Source organism: Ambystoma mexicanum, chromosome 6p, assembly GCF_040938575.1.
Source record: "Ambystoma mexicanum isolate Mex_15411 chromosome 6p, UKY_AmexF1_1, whole genome shotgun sequence".
Taxonomy (NCBI): domain Eukaryota; kingdom Metazoa; phylum Chordata; class Amphibia; order Caudata; family Ambystomatidae; genus Ambystoma; species Ambystoma mexicanum.
The window spans coordinates 1,535,020,900-1,535,038,155 of record NC_090935.1 but is presented as its reverse complement, the minus strand read 5'-3'; the positions used below and the strand labels follow the sequence as shown (position 1 = coordinate 1,535,038,155).

At 52.2% G+C, this 17,256-nt stretch overlaps 1 protein-coding gene across 2 annotated transcripts in view; it reads left to right on the top strand.

Moving 5' to 3' along the window:
- The first annotated feature begins 4,139 nt into the window (after nt 1-4,139).
- The window catches only part of RNF170 (ring finger protein 170), an 878,020-nt gene continuing 864,903 nt past the window's right edge, over nt 4,140-17,256 (top strand). Inside the window, exon 1 of one of the 2 annotated variants that reach the window (XM_069626407.1) lies at nt 4,140-4,276. The gene's annotated coding sequence lies outside the window, so the exon portion shown is untranslated. The remainder of the gene's footprint in view (nt 4,277-17,256) is intronic. The other variant, XM_069626408.1, reaches the window with a different exon arrangement.

Sequence of the window (17,256 nt, the reverse complement as noted above, 5' to 3'; positions counted from 1 at the left end):
CCAAAGGGAACTGGCTCACACCAGAGCGGCCAACATGGAGGCCACGCTACACAGATTGCAACCTACCCTCAACACAGCCATGGTGGCCCAGATTGCCAACAAACCATCCTCGAGGGATGATCACAGTAGGGGATATGGCCAGAACAGGTGGCAACTGCGCATTCCTGGGCCCACAGAGTGCGGCTGGTGTGGTGGCCCACGACATGGCCGTCGCAACTGCCCCGCACAAGGAAACACGTGTGGAGCATGCGGCAGGAAGGATCATTATGCGAATGTATGCAGATCAGCGGGCAGCTCCATCCAGCCCCTACAAAATCTTCCTGAGAAGAATGCGACCAAGAAAAAGAAGCAAGCCAATGCAAGGAGGGTCGCAGTGGCCAACTCCTCCACGGAGGAAGAAGGGGATGACGTCTCGACGATGCAGCAGAATCCCAGTAAAGACAACGACAGAAAAGGAAGGAAGGTATATCTGGTGCATGCATTGAGCCAAGGTCAAGGACCGCAAAGAAAATCTGCCCGAAGGCGCAAATGCATGGTCACTGTCCAAAACCAGAGCATCCTTATGACCATTGATACAGGCGCCTCAGTGAATGTGATGCCCACAAGCACATTCCAGACTCTAAACCCTCCACCAGAGCTGAAAAGCACAGACACGCTGCTATACGCATATGGCAGCCGGAAGCCCCTACCAGTGATTGGCAGATTCCGCACCATGCTGGAACACGGTGAAAATAGACTATGGTCGAAAGTCTATGTCGTGAGGGCAGGAATTGAAAGCCTCCTGAGTGGGGACGCAGCAGAAGATCAGGGAGTGGTTAAATTCGTCTGCCACGTCGATGAGGGCGAGGAGGTGGAGAACATACTGAGGCAATACCCCCAGCTGCAAGAGGGAATAGGCTGTCTGAAGGGCAAAACCATCAAACTACACATTGATGAAACAGTACAGCCCAAGGCCGTAAGACATCGGAGAACCCCATTCCACATGAGAGAGCAAGTGGAGCAGGAACTCAAGGCTTTGGAAGAAGCCGGCATCATAGAAGAGGTCACAGGACCGACACCATGGGTCTCGCCAATGGTGGTAATGCGGAAACCCAAACAGCCTGGAAAAGTGCGGATCTGTATAGACATGCGCCTCCCGAACACTGCCATTAAAAGAGAGCGCCACATCACACCAACAATCGATGAAATCGTGGCTGACCTCACGGGTTCCTGTGTATTCTCGAAGGTTGACCTGAAGGCGGGGTATCACCAACTCAAGCTCCACAGGGACTCTCGCTATATCACGACATTCTCGACGCATTTGGGGCTGCGGAGATACAAACGCCTGAGCTTCGGGATATCGTCGGCAGCTGAGGTATTCCAGCAAACCATTCAAGAGGTCATCAGGGGCATCCCTGGTGTCCTCAATGTGAGCGATGACATTTTGATTCACGCCCCCGACACGGAAGAGCACATCAAGAGGCTTCGAACCCTACTGGACAGACTACAAGAGGCTGGGCTCACCATACACCGGGAGAAGTGTGAGTTCCTCAGATCAGAGATCACCTTCTTTGGCTACAAGTTTGGCAGCACGGGCATCTCCCCTGACGCCCAGAAGGTCGCAGACATTCAGGCCGCAAGCCCACCGATGACCCCCACGGAAGTACGCAGTTTCCTAGGCATGGCCACCTACTGCGGGAGGTTTATCCGAGACCTGGCCACCCTATCTGAGCCATTACGGGAACTGACGAAGGCCAACACCAAGTGGGACTGGGGGCAGAAATGCCAGGACTCGTTCGAAAGCATCAAAGACTCCCTGTCTGTCGACACCAAAATGGCATATTACAACACCGAGCTGCCCACTGAACTGTTCGTGGATGCAAGCCCGATTGGGCTCGGTGCCATCCTGATGCAGGTAACAAAGGAAGGGGAGAAAAGGCCGATAGCGTACGCATCGAGAGCCCTCACGGAGACCGAACAGAGGTACTCTCACATCGAAAAGGAGGCCATCGCCGTGTTGTGGGGGTGCCGGCATTTTCACCTCTACTTATATGGGCGTCGGTTCACGACAATCACCGACCACAAACCCCTGCTGCCCATCTTCATGGGGACATCGTCGCACCCTCCGGCACGAATCACCAAATGGCTCCTACACCTTCAGCAATACGACTTTGATCTCATCTACCAGCCAGGCAGTGGAAACCCCGCGGATTTTCTCTCGAGACATCCGCGAGCGGCGACCCACCAAGAGATCCAAGTGGCCGAAGAGACTGAGGAACACATATGCCAAGTGGTACGCGCAATGAGGCCTAAGGCGGTGAGCATCGAGGAATTTGAGTCGGAAACCCACAAGGACCCTTGTTGCGACTTGGTGAAAGATGCCATCATCTCGAGTGATTGGAAGACTTTCATGAGACACACCCACAACAGGACAGAGGAAGCGAAAGGGTTTCTGTCCGGCATGTTCACCGTCAGGCAAGATCTGTCGATCACTGAAGGTGGGGTGATACTCCGAGGAAACCGCATCGTAATTCCTCTCAAACTACAAGCCAGGGTTGTGGCCCTAGCACATGAAGGACACCAAGGACTGGTTAGAACAAAGGCCCGCATAAGGCACAGGGTATGGTTTCCCCAGATCGAGAAACGTGTAGAGGCACTAATCAGCACGTGCCTATCCTGTCAGATAACGGGAGCCCCGCCAGAACCGGAACCAATTCTATCGGCTGAACGCGGCCGCTCTCGGTGGGAGGCAATCAGCATTGACTTCTGTAAGCTACGAGAAGGCCTCTACCTACTGGTGGCCATTGATGATCACTCGCGCTATCCTGAAGTGGAAATAGTCGAATCCACCGCGGCGGAAGTGGTCATTCCGGCCATCGAGAAGATGTTCGCAACTCACGGATTACCCACCTCCATCAAAAGCGACAACGGGCCGCCGTTCACAGGGGAGGAATTCAAGAACTATTTGCAAGAACTCAATATACAGTATCACCACATCATGCGGGGATGGCCCCAGGCAAACGGGGATGTGGAACGGTTCATGAGAACAATTAACAAAGTGCTAAGGGTATCCAAGGCGAATGCCAGCCCATGGAAAGTTGATCTGTACCGTTTCCTCAGAAACTATCGGGTCACCCCCCACAGCACAACCGGTATACCACCGGCGGACCTTATGTTCGGCACCGTTATCAGATCCTCGATTCCGCACCATCCGAGCAGGACCCCGGACGGGGTCAACGAAGAACGCACAGAAATGAGGAGAAGGAGTGCCAATGCCCACATGAGCGGCAAGAGGAGCCCGGATCCATCCCGGACGAGACAGGAGCGGGGGACAGGACTTGGGAACCGCCGGATGCCCCTAGTCTCGAGGATACCACCAATGAAGGTGAGCCAGATCAGGGGCCAAGGGGGGGTAGTCCCCGAGAAGGGCGATACGGCCTGAGAACTGCCACGAGGCCGCCAGCCAAGCTAAGTGACTATGTGTGGTAGCCAACACACCCCGTAGACTAACGGTGAACGTCCAGTTGATTGCAGTTGCATTTTGTTTGTTTGTTTTATAATAAAGGAGGAATGTTATGTTCCGCCCTGCGTCCCGCTACGCGGTGACGCAGGGCGTCTCTAATAAAAACCCCGCCCCCGCGTTTGGGAGGCAGTTCCGGGGCAGACCAGCAACGCGTGCGGGTGTCTGTCTCTGCAGCTCGCGCTGGCGCTGCGCCACAGGCTGTGCGGCCTAGCCCGGACACTCCAGCCCCCGCGTGCGCACACCGCGGGCTGGAACCCAACACCTGATAGGAGGGGGAGCACGCCCCACGTGATGTAAGGAAGGAGAGGAGGAAACTTAAATAAAGATATGACCGTGTGCCAGAAAAGGGGCAGTGCAGAGTTAACAGCCGACACGAGTGTCCTTGTTGTTTCATGTGTGGATGGAATGTAGGCTTAAGATCCGCGCTTATGTCTGCATGCACTAGCGATATAACACCTGCTGGCTCTGCAATACGAGTATTTTTTTTTTTTTTTTTTTAAAGGGGAACCCTTTCTAATTTTACGAAAGCAATGAAATTGTAATTCTCCCAAAAAAGCAACAGTTCTTAATCGAAAGGAGGAGCGGGTGTGTACGTTCCATAAGCAGTCAAAGCGGTTGTGGTATTCTCTTGCAGCCCGTCCTTCTTCCTGTCTCTACAGCTGCGATCTGCCAACCACAGGAAGTGATCTCGCTCGCTTTCCACTGCACCAGGAAGAGGTCTGGAAGATTGCAACTTATTTTTCCCTACAGACCGGTATCAGTTGAAGGAAGAAGGTACAGTCTGTAGGCTCGTTTCTTCTGCTTTCTTTATTTCACACCCCCTACCCACGTAATCTACCAAAATCTATCCCCTCTGACGTTCTTGTTTCGTAAATAAGCTCCGGTTGCCCAGCTCTAATTTTGCAGCAAGGCTGACACAACTCGGTAACAGAATTTGGTTGTTTTGCTCTGGCAGACGAGGGTGCCCCCGCCAAACAAGATACATGTGTGCTTCCCCTACGTGCCCCCGACCCCACTCGTGTTGTCATGTGATTCATGAAATCCTGCTTAGCTCCGACTCTGTAGGGGCGTGCCTGTGATTGACTGCTCAAGCCAGTGAGCTACTGCCATTGCTAATGTTTAGCGTCCCAAAAATATGTCTCCTTTCCTGACCCGCCTTGCACGTTCAAGTCGCCTGAAAAAAGCTGCCCTGGTTATTTTACCGGTACATGTCAGTAGCTCCCCCTGCCACCGTATAATAATTGTTACCACGGAAGTGAGTTCAAATGAACAAAAAGACGTGAGGTTCAGACTCTCCCGTCTGATCTGCAGTGCAGCTATATTACGATGTCTAAACCTTTTCCCTATGAGACAGCCATAACCAGATTTTAATCTTTTGTCGAAAAAATTCGGCCATAGTTTAAGTAGTAGCATTTTAAACCATACCGTCCCTGTCTTTAGCAGTCACGTTTTTTAAGTTACCATAGAACGAGCTCAATCTTTAGGCATAGTTTAGTGGCCCAAGAGCCATTGTTAGCGGTGTAAATTGCAGTTAGGCATATGTTGTGGCCTGAATGGATGACAGGACGCAATAGGGTTTCTAACAGTCTTTATTGACTGAGAACAAGGGAGAATGTCTTAAGGTGGACTGGTGGCGCGGGGCGCTTACTCACTGTTGAACTGACCAGGTCCTGTGCTTCCCCAGTTACTTCACTGTGGAAGGATTGTGCTCACCGGTGGCACGCTGTAAACTCATAGGGCCCCCATGAAGCCTCCATTGGCTGTGGTGTTATGCCCTATGAGCTGTAGAGATGGTCCTGGAGATGATTCTCCTTTCTGTGAAATCAGGAGCAGCGCTCCTGTGCGACCGCTCTCGCTGGCAGGGCGCCAACTGTGAAGCGGGAACGTTTTCCCGCGGAGCGTGGGCTCGCGAGATCCCGTGCATCGAGATCTCGCGAGAACACGCTCCCGCGATCACGTGATGTCCCCACACACCTCCTCTGCTGGAAAAAGGAATGGGAGGTCACTCCATGATGAAGTCCGCATATTTCCCGGGCTTCCTTCTCTCTCTCTGGGGCCTGCCAGGATCCGGGTATGTAGCGGGATCGATGAAGTGTCCTTGTGAGGGTGCTGGTGAATCGGGATCTCTTTGCCCAGCTCCTTGCTGTGATCCCCTGGGTGTGGTTGGGAAAAGGGAGCTTGTGAGATCGTTGCGATGTTGCGGCTCTACGATGTCTCCACTCGGGAGATGATGGTTCTCGTATGGCTCTTGGCAGACCTGATCTCCTGCAGTGTCTCCAGGGGAGTGTACAGTATCATCTTTCCTGCGGTACATGGCTACCCTCTCTAGATTCCATCTCCTGCCATCGCTGGTGCGGATGTGGTTTGTCCCTCTCTCCATGACTTCTATGGGACTGCTGTATTTGGAACCTGTGATGGTGTCCTTGTGGGGAAGTCGTATCTTCACCAGATCCCCTTTGTTGACTTGTGTGTGTCGAGCGGCTCGGCGCAAGTCCCCCTGTGCTTTCATTGCTTCTTTGTTGCGCTGCATGCGGCACGTTACGTCAGCCATGTCGACGTCTTCGTCGGCCCTCACTTGCTGAAGCCATGGTGGTACCAGTGAGGATGCCGCCCTTCTCCCCCTCAGCAGATGGAACGGAGAAACACTTGTGACGGCATTGGGGGTGAGGCGGTGAGCCGCTACGGCTTCTTTGACCGTCTTGTATGGGTCTAGGCCCGAGGCGTGGGCCAGTTGCAGCGCCCCTTTGATGAAGCGGTTGGCCCGCTCGACTAGGCCATTTGCCTGTGGGTGGTATAGACTCGCTTTCCGCTGTTTGATGTTGTTAAGCTTGAGAAATTTTTCCATTTCCCTGGATACTAGTTGGACTCCGTTGTCCGTGACGAGTTCTTCGGGCAGGCCCTCCCGCTGAAATATGGCGGTGAGAGTTTCAATGACTGTTCCCGTAGTGATGTCCGGGGTGAAGTCAGCTTCCACCCATTTGGAAAAGTAGTCGACCAAAACTATCCCGTATCTGTGCTCAGGGGGCATGTTGTCCAGCGGCCCTATGAAATCCAGCCCCAATTTTCGCCACACCCCTTTGGGGACTTCGGTGGGCAGCATGGGGGCTTGCCTCACGGCTAGGCGCTTGTTGCTGTTGGAGCATTCGTGGCACCTGTCGACCATCTGCCGAACGTCCTGGTCCATACCTGGCCACCAGTATGCGTCGCGTATCCTTCTTCTGGTCATGTTGCACCCTAAGTGGCCCGAGTGTGCTCTGCACAGTATGACTTTACGGATTCCGCTGGGTGGGATGATTTGATCACCTCTGAGAATGAGACCGTTCATGGCGGTAATTTCCTCATTCACCTTCCAGTAGGGGCGAAGGCCTTCAGGGATCGCTCTCTCGTTGGGCCATCCATTTTGAACCCAGGTGCTTACGTGCCTTAGAGCGAGGTCCTGCTCGAACTCTTCTTGCCAGTGGCGCTCGCTCATTTCCATGTACTCGACGTTCCTCAGGTCGCCGATGGACGCAACGACACATTCGTCTTCCAGGAATGTGGTGCCGGGGGCGCTTTGGTTGAGGAGCCTGGACATGCAGTCCGCTTGTGCGTTTTTCCAGCCCGCAATGTGTTGTATCTCGTAGGTGTACTCTTGGAGCTTCGCGGCGATCCTGGCCAGTCTGGGGGTGGCCGTCCTGGTGCCGCCCGGGCTCAACATGTGGATTAGCGGCTTGTGATCGGTGATCAACTTGAATCTTGTCCCCCATACGTATGATCTGAAGTAGTCGACGGCCCAAGCGCATGCCAACATCTCTTTCTCTACCGTAGAGTAATTCTTCTCGGATGAGGATAATGCCTTGGATGCAAACGCCACAATGTTCTCTGTGTCGCCCTTTTTCTGGGTCAAGGTGGCCCCTAGGCCGTATGCGCTGGCGTCAGTGGTGATGTAGGTGTCCCATTCAGGGTTGTATGGTTTAAGGCACGGCGCGTGTAGAATCCTATTCTTGATTTCGCCGAAGGCCTCATCTTGTTCTGGGCCCCAAGAGTACGCTGCCCCCTTCTTCAGAAGCTCCCTCATGGGAGACGTGGTCTCAGAGAACCTGGGGACGAATTTGGCATAGTACTCAGCTAGGCCTAAGAATGAGCGCAGTTCCTCTTTAGACATCGGCGCCGGCGCCTCAGTAATGGCCTCCATGAGGTTCCTTTTGGGGCTCACCCCATCACTCGAGATGCAGTACCCAAGATACTCTACTTTGTTCACCCCGAAGACACACTTTTCATGGCGTAGGCGAATGCCTTCCTCCTGAAGCCTGGTTAGGACTGACTTGAGCGCCTTGTCATGGGTCTCGCTGTCCTTGGCGTATACCAGAATGTCGTCTTGGAAGAATGAGACATTGGTGAGGCCTTTCAATAGAGAGTTCATCATCCTCTGGAATGCGGATGCTGCGGACGATAACCCGAAAGGCATGCGGGTGTATTGGAAGGTGCCAAAAGGAGTGATGAACGCCGTCAGGGGGCGGGAGGACTTGTGTAGGGGGATCTGGTGATAGGCATCCCGCATGTCCAGCTTCGAGAAAATGGCCGCCTCTTTCATCATGAGGACAATCTCGTTGATGCTGGGGAGCGGAAAGCTATCCGTGATCACCTCCAAGTTCAGGCTTCTCAGGTCGATGCAGATCCTGAGGTCGTTGCTGGACTTCTTCTTAACTAGTACCACCGGACTCAGCCATTGCGAGGATTCCACGGTTTCGATGGTTCCTTCCTCGACCATCTTCCTCAGGTGAGCGTCCAAAGCTGGTCTTGCGGTGGCAGGCACCGCCCTTACTTTGTGCTTGACTGGGGTGGCGTTGGGTTTTAGTCGAATTTTGTGTACGAAGTTTCTCACTTTTCCCGGTCTCTCGGAGAACAGGTTTGGAAAGATCTCCTTATAGTTTTGCGCTGCTCCTGACGAGATCATGAGCACCTGTTCCGGAGTGCTGGGATCTAGTTTCATGCTGAGTTTGTGTTGGTCATCCCACCCCAGCACGGCAGGACCTTTGGGGGAAAAATACACCTTGGTGGTGGTAGACCTCCCCTTGAAATCGATGCGGGCCTTGACGTAGCCCAACAGGTCGACCGTTGCCCCTCCAAACACGGTGGGTTTTTGCCTGGTGGATCTAATCTCCACTCTTTCTTGTCCCATCATCTCCTTGTACGTGTCGATGGGCAGAATGGTGAGGTCGGATCCCGAATCAGCCATGACGCGCGTTTCCATTACGTCCACTTTAATGGTGCAGTGGGGCTTTTCCCTCCTGGCATGGGGGGCATTGACCATGACAACCATGGGTCTGTCCAGCAGTTCATCCTCATCGGTGGAGGTGCAGTCACCGTCGACACGGGACACGGTTTTCTCCCGCCACATGCATGCTGGAGCCACGTGGCCAATGCGTCCGCACTTGGAGCATTCTTTATTCCTGGCGGGACAGTCGCGGTCGTTCGCCATGTGCTTGAGACTGGCGCATCTGTAGCATTTCAGTGCCTCCTTTTTCCTGGGACTTTTGTCCTTGGGGCCGTCGCGGGATTGCTTGTCTCTGCGACCTCTCCATTGTAGCGCCGCCATTTCGGGCACAGGCAGGTGACTTCCCGCCTCCTTGCGTCTGCTGGAGGTTTCTTCCTCCGCCCTGGCAATCTGGATGGCTTTGTCGAGGGTGACCTCCTTCTCCTGGATGAATTTGTCCTGCACTTTCCTAGAGTTGGTGTGGACGACGAGCATGTCGCAGATGACCTGTTCTGCATTTTCTCCGAAGGCGCACAGAGAAGCGAGTTCCCTCATCCTGGTGATGTAGTCATCCACGGTTTCGCTCCCTTCCTGTTTGCGAGTGTAGAATCTCAACCTATGCAGTACAATATTCTCCTTATTGGTGAACCTCTTCATGATGCGACGCGTGGCTTCTTTGTACACGTCGTCGTCATCGGCGTCTTCGTCGGCCGCCGGTATTTCTTTAAGGCCTGCAAAGATACGTTGACCTTCAACCCCTAGCGCATTCAACAGCATCGCCCTCTTCCTGATGGGGGCATATCGCGTGCCGCCCACCGCTTCCAAGTAGGTGGAAAAAAGGGGTTCCCATTGCATCCACGGAATCGCCGGAGTCCCTGGCAGGGGTAGAAACGCAGGGGGTGGCGTGGCGCCTTGCATGGTGGGTCCGTGGGACTTCAAGTATCCTCGTCGCCAGTTATGTTGTGGCCTGAATGGATGACAGGACGCAATAGGGTTTCTAACAGTCTTTATTGACTGAGAACAAGGGAGAATGTCTTAAGGTGGACTGGTGGCGCGGGGCGCTTACTCACTGTTGAACTGACCAGGTCCTGTGCTTCCCCAGTTACTTCACTGTGGAAGGATTGTGCTCACCGGTGGCACGCTGTAAACTCATAGGGCCCCCATGAAGCCTCCATTGGCTGTGGTGTTATGCCCTATGAGCTGTAGAGATGGTCCTGGAGATGATTCTCCTTTCTGTGAAATCAGGAGCAGCGCTCCTGTGCGACCGCTCTCGCTGGCAGGGCGCCAACTGTGAAGCGGGAACGTTTTCCCGCGGAGCGTGGGCTCGCGAGATCCCGTGCATCGAGATCTCGCGAGAACACGCTCCCGCGATCACGTGATGTCCCCACAGCATATTGTTCTACTTTTTAAAAATCAATGAAACCAACGACGATCATTACACACCAATGAAACATCTAAGAATCGCGTGCGGGTTTTCCCTGTAGCAGTTCAGCGGCTGTACAAACTCATATAACCATGGTCACAACCACAGAGAGGGGTTTAAGGAGATGCGGTATTTGCCCTATATACCCCAAATATGAAATGTGCCCTTTGGTTCGCCAACTACTCCACACGACCTCTGAGTGATGTTGTCTCTTAGACCCCAGCAGTCCATCATGCCTGGCCACAATTACCTTTTTGTTTTTTATTTTTTGGCATTTCTTAAACATAGCATAACATCTAATCTACTCCCACGCAGTGTCCTTGCATAAAAGTTCCCGTTGTCATAGGCGTTCGTGTGCTCCAATGAGGCATTTAGTGCTTTAAGTGGGCCGGGCCCGGCAGTCTCCAAAAAGTGAGGCTGAACCGGGCCCCCATCCCACCGCAACATATGCGGGGTGCATTATCCCGTCGCGGTCGCAGTCGCTACTGGAGATGCGCCTGCCATGAAGTCAGGCTAGCTGACAGAAGTGGCAGCCAACCAGAGCGATGCTTTGCCTGGCTGCCACTTCCGTCAGTCATAGTAACTGCCTCTGGTGACCCCTCGAATGAGGGGTCACCAGAGGCAGTTACTGTCCCTTTGTTTCCCACTTTCCCCAGGCCAGGTCACCGAGGCGTCTTTAACCCTCGGCGAACCTGGGGATTCGTCGACATTTTTCGAGGTTTATAAAAGATGGCTTGAAAAGTACACAATTCAAGCCATCTTTTATAAAGCTTTGCCGACGGTCAATTTTGTCCGTAGTCAACGCTTTATAAAAGATGGCTTGAAGTGTGTACTTTCAAAGCCATCTTATATAAACACGAAATGTTTAAAAAGATGGCCTGAAAACTAGGCACACCGTAAGGTAGGCACACAAATATATGTACATGTTCTATATCTGTGTGCGTACCTTACTATGGTTTGTGTACTTTTCTAAACATAGAAATATGTTATATATTTCTGTTTAGAAAAGATGGCTTGCATAGTACACAAACCATAGTAAGGTACGCATACAAATATATAACATTTATATACAGTGCTGGTCATTGGGCCGGCTCTCGGCGGATCTGAGATCTGGCACCAGAAATTGAGCCGGATCTCGGGATCCGGCCAGAGTCAGCCGCCCAAGACCATGAACCACGCTGGAAGAATAAAAAAAAAAAAAAAAGAACGCCCGCGACGACACGCAGGCGTTTTTTTTTTAAAGTCTTCCAACAAAAACAAAAAAATGCACAATGCTCGCTACATGTACAACTGAAAGGAATCAGTTGTACATGTAGTGAGCATTGTGCATTACACACCAGTGCCAAAGCCGCGGTAAATGGCAATGCTGCCGTTGCGGGTTTATTATTATTTTTGTTTTGTTTTTTTTTGTTTTAGGATTCCAGCATTGCTGGAAGTACACTACGAGCCCTGCCCCCTCTAGACCATGCCCCTCGGGCACCGCTCCCCTACCCGGCCCTTGTGTTGTGGGATCCCCCACCAAATTTTTTCCATTTCCACCACTGTTTATATATATTTGTGCATACCTTACGATTTGCGTACTTTTTAGGTCACGCCCCTCCCACAAGCCACGCCCCCAAACGAGCCCCTGCCCCCTCGATTTCTTACCCCACTTAAAGCCCTGGGGATTGATGTCCATGCAAATCACTGTAAGTCTAATATTCAAATGTTTTTTTGGTACCATTGTTGCATGTAATCACTCTTCAGATATTCTAGCACTTCTTCCCATCACTTCTGAATTTCTCTGCTTCTCCTTGTATCCTGTAAGTGATCCACTATGTCCCATAGTTTGTGTAGCCAGTTTGTCACCGAGGGTGGATTTCTTAGCAGTTTTTAACTATCACCAGCCACACTACTATTAATAACATCATCAATGCTGTTACCGTCCTCTGTGCCTTTAAGGCACAGGCCCAGCCATGTTAGGGGTGTGTTATATGACGAGGGGCTGGAGGGAGGAGTGTTGGCATTGATAAGCCAGTTCCAGTTATATATTGAATGAAGAAGGTTATATTCCGTACCTCCTGCTCCGCGTCCTTTGTATGTGCATGCCAGCCCAGTCGGCTACAACTGGCAACAAGGATCTCTCCTCGCGAGCCAGAGTCCTCCTCCCGCGGGTGATCCCACCACGCATCCTTCCATACACGCGACCGGTGATCCCACCAGTCGCTTCCTCCATCCACAGGGTGCTGCACTCCACACCGGTGACAGGCGATCCTGCCCTGTTGTTTCCACCCGGCGACGGGCACCAGGCCCGTACAGCATCCACTCATCCACGAGGCCCAGCAGGTGGGCGGCGCAGGGGCGGCGGCGGCCCTACACGGCAGCAGACTCTCTGTTGTGCAGGAGCGCACACGCAGTGCTCATGGGCGCAGCTCCCTCGCTGCCCGCCCGCTTTGACAACGCAGGATTCTTTTCACTCGTGCTGGAGCTAGCGCATGCTGCCTGTGACTGGCTACGACATCTGGGAGCAGCCTTGCTCGATGCAAATCCACATCCACTACTACTTGGTTCAACGCTACACAAGCCGATTGTAGCCCAAATCATGCTACACTCGCCCACAAAGCCTCAGAGCCAGTGGGAGTGGGCTCTCCAGACACAGCTCCTCCGCAAGCTTTCCCCACAAGGCTTCACGTGCCCATAGGAACTTTGGGCCTACAAGTCACACCCACGCTTTTTCTTTGGGGACTCTTTTCTTCTGGCCCTTTTTGCTTCCCATGCGGACCACATCACCGGAGGGTCCACTTACAAGTGCCCACCACTGGCTCCACAGCCAGTGGTGGATCATAGCCAGCAAAGTAAGGTACAACTACTAGCATGGGCGAACTAGCCTCTCCGCCCCCCGCCCGGAGCATGAAATCTGTAAAGCTGCGCATGCCCCTTCTATTTTCCATGATGCCACAAGCCAACAAAGGCCCACAGTGTACCGAATGGATGGAGGACTTCTACCACTTTGTCAGAGGTTCAGAAGAAGGCGACTCACCTCATCTACGCAATGTTTTCCTCAATTTAGTGGGGCGGTGGGTGGGAGATGAAAACGATTGTCAAAAGCATCCCGATGACCGATCAACCTGACTTTGCCTCCCTGATCACCGCACTCGACAGGCTGCTTATTATTGAGCCCAACAGAGACCATGAAGGGTATTTATTCAACAAATGCACACAGAAGCCACAGGAGACTGTAGACGAGTATCTAACCCGCCTGAGAGTCAAAGGGGCCCACTGCCAGTTTGATACTTTCTCTTTAGACGAGGCCATACGCCGGCACATCATTGAGGACTGCCTATCACCCTTGCTTAAGAAGCAACTTCTAAAGGAGCCCCTCGCGATCCCAGAAGTCAGTGAACTTGCAAAAACTTTGAGAGGGTAGATGCCCAGGCTGCCTCAATGGCGGGCACACCAACACCAAAGCATGACAACACCAAACTCATTGCTGCGGTTCAACAGATAGCCCCTCTGCAGGGCGAGAGGAGTGTCTTCCCATACAGGCAACCCACCAACTAGGGCCCAGACAACAGAGGCAGTGCTGCCGATGTGGCATGGCGTTTCCCCATTCAGGTTCCTTCCTGTCCGACCCTGTCTCAAAGGTGTGCCAACTGTGGGAGAGAGGGCCATTTCCAATCCGTCTGCAGGGAAGGGAGGCACTTTCCAACCTCGAGGCCACAGATGCTCACCAGGATGCCGTACCGGCCCCCGCAACCGCAATACTCTCAACAGAGGTTCTACCAGCCCAATCAACTGTGGTATGTCCGAGCAGTAGACTTAAATCACTACTCAGACTATTCACAAGCCTACGGGTACCACGAACAGCCATCCCACCTGGCAGATGAATACGATGAACCCCCAGAGGGGTACCTGGAAGAAAAAAGACAATACACTTTCATGTACAACACAAGCGCTCTATATTACGACCAATCAGGACAGGATGAATACATCAACCTCATCCAAGGCAGCGAGGAGGCCAAGGAAGTCCCACGGATCCTAGTCAAGATGGGTAACTGCCCTTTTCACTTCCTGATAGACTCTTGTGCCAATGTGAATATCATGGGGGAGCAAAAATACCTGCAAATTCCTGACAAACCTGTGTTAGAGTTGACTCAATCCAGAATCTTCCAGTGGGGCACAGCTAGGCCTCTACACGCCATCGGTCATTTCAAGCGCTGTCTCCTCCTCAAAGGATGACAAACTGATACAACCATCTACGTAATTCGATGCCCCACTAAAGGACGGTGCCTCCACAGTTACTACACAGCCTCATGTCTGGGGCTCATTGACATCCTTGTCTGGGCTGACAACGTGATAACCTCAGCTGCAGTCAATCAGAAACCAGAAGATGCTGTGAGAGCCGTCGCCATCGATGACCCTCAAGGCCTCATCACCAAACTTGACATCAATGAAAGATTTCCACAAATGTGCACGGGCCTAGGAAGACGAAAGGGCCCACCGATCAAGCTGCACATTGATCCATACGTGAGACCTGTCCCAAGGCACCCCAGGCGAGTTGGGGTCCATCTGCAGGAGGTAGTTTCCAGAGAGCTTGACCAACAACTCTCGGACAGCATTATTGAGCCTGCTACAGAGCCCACCCCGTGGTTCTCACCCCAAGTTATCGTGCCGAAAGAGGGCAGGAGGCTGCACTTTTTTCTCGACATGAGGGTGGCCAACACTGCCATCCAGTGGGAGAGACCCTCAAGCCCATGCATAGAGGACATGATAGTGCAACTCAACAACGCCTGCATGTTTTCCAAGCTTGACCTGATACAGGATAGCATAAACTGGAGCTGCACCACGACTCAAGAGTGATTGTCATGGCCACAGGCCCCAGAACATAAAAAACCACACCATCTAGTGATGGGGGCAATGGGTCACTTGACTCACTTATGTCCCTTTGGGACCTATAAACACAGGGGCCCTGGCTGGACTCAGTCCTGGTGCCTTTGGCCTTTGGCGCCAGGCTCATATAGCGGTGTGAGCAGGAACACTTTATTTCAGTGCAGGAGTGCTTTTATTTTACATGAACTTTCCAGGAGCTGAAAGTCTTTATTCCAGAGAGCATCGTCATGTGCTGACTCATCGGGTGTGGCTCCCTAGGCCTGGTCTTCATGTGTTGACTCATCGGGTGTGGTAGGCAGGCTGAACCTGGTGGGCGTGGCTTCAGAAACTCAGCTACATAAGCTGCCCCATCCTTAAGGCCGGTGCTTCGCGTTACTGTGCACTCACGTGCAACGTGCCGCTCACCGCTACTTGGACCAGTTTACTTACCTTTTGAAACCAGGCATTCTCCTGCATACTCACCTACAGGAAACCGGTGCTTCATCACTTCATCTGCAGACTCATCCAGTGATCTTGATTCTGATGCTGCAGCACCGCACTCCGCATCCACGAACTCGGACCCTATGAACAAGAAGAAAGACAAGGTTAGAACATCTGTCCTAGGGCCGCGCCGCATTTGAACCCTTTGCGCCCCTAGTTAACAATTTACCAGCTACTGTACCGCTGCAGCTTCGTTCCTCATTCCCTCCGGCTGTCGCCTCGAGCTCCGCAGCTTCTGCTGAGCTGGCAATATCACCTGCAAGGGAAGAAAGCAAAAGAGCAAACATCAAAAATTGAACGGACAGCAATACAAGACAACTTTACAATACAACAAAAACATACGAGGAAGGACAAAGGCAAACAGGAACACTTACCTGAATTATAGTGGCTTAGTCACAGCAGGACTGAACTACCACGTGCAAGGGACTAGTGAAGGAACTCAGTCCAGATCATACAAGTGCCCCTGCCAGAAGCAGCAGGACGGAGTGCTCGCGAAAACTAATCAACAGGTGAGCTTTCCAGGAACAGCGCTTCACACAGGTACCACGGTTTGGGAGAAGGGGTCTGGAAGGGGATCAGGCGCACAAGCTGGCATACTCGCGCCCCCTATTCTACACGCAGGAGCAGTCCCGAGCAGCATCACTATTACCACCAGTCACCACATAAGCGCAGAGGGCAAAGTCGGACCCGAGGGACCTCACCCCCGGAAGGGCTGCAACCGTGCCCCAACGCCTCCGCAGAGACCAGGGGAGGGTAACAGTGATAACAACATTCGCCACCCACGCAGGGCTGTTCCGATATCGGCGTTTGGATTTCGGGATCTCCTCGGCGGCCGAGATTTTTCAGGAGGCCGTAAGACAGATCATCAGGCCTATCGACGGTGCACTAAATTACAGTGATGACATTCTCATCTTTGGTGCATCCAAAGAGGAACATGATGCTACACTCCTTGCCACCTGTACAGCGGTCTAGGCCGCTGGCCTCACGCTTAACATTGACAAGTGTGGATTTAGTAAATCCAAGTTGAAGTTTTTTGGACACATATTCTCCAGCGTCGGCATGACGCCCGACCCAGAAAAAGTCGACACCATAACAAAGCTGAAAGAACCACAGCAAGTTGCCGATGTCCGGTCCTTGCTGAGAATGGCAGGGTACTTTGGAAGGTTGTATGCGTTGCCATGACTACCCGGCTTGTTTGCGGCCATTGTCATGGCAATGTCACGCTCTCTCTGGAGCGTCTGCTATTAGTGATTACTGAGGCTTCCGTATTGGAATGGCAAACCTCGCTCATTTGTGTCCTTGTAGTTGATACTAAAACACTCATATTTCTTAGTTAGCGAATTGTAAACATAATTTTTTTTTTTAAAGTGTAATTGGGCTGCGATGATTCAAAAAATGTTGGCTTACCTCAACTTAATCACAACATGTTTCATATGTCAGTTAAAGAAAGTGTATTCTCACTCTGTCCTTAATTATAGACAACATAATGAAAGGCAAATTGTTATATGTGTATACAAAGGTCTGTGTAATTGTTAGGCTTTTAAAGTATGTGAGTTCAGGTTTTGTAATAATTCTACCATTCGTAGTGTTGCAGGGACTCTGCGATGGCAGATGGGGCCTCAAAACCGATTAGGTAAATGCCGATTAAAGAGGTGATTCAGCTGTATAGGATTGATAAAAACTTCATATTTTAGGTGTGTTCGCCTAAATGTGCGTCCTCTGTCATTTGGTTTGCAGTGTTAATAA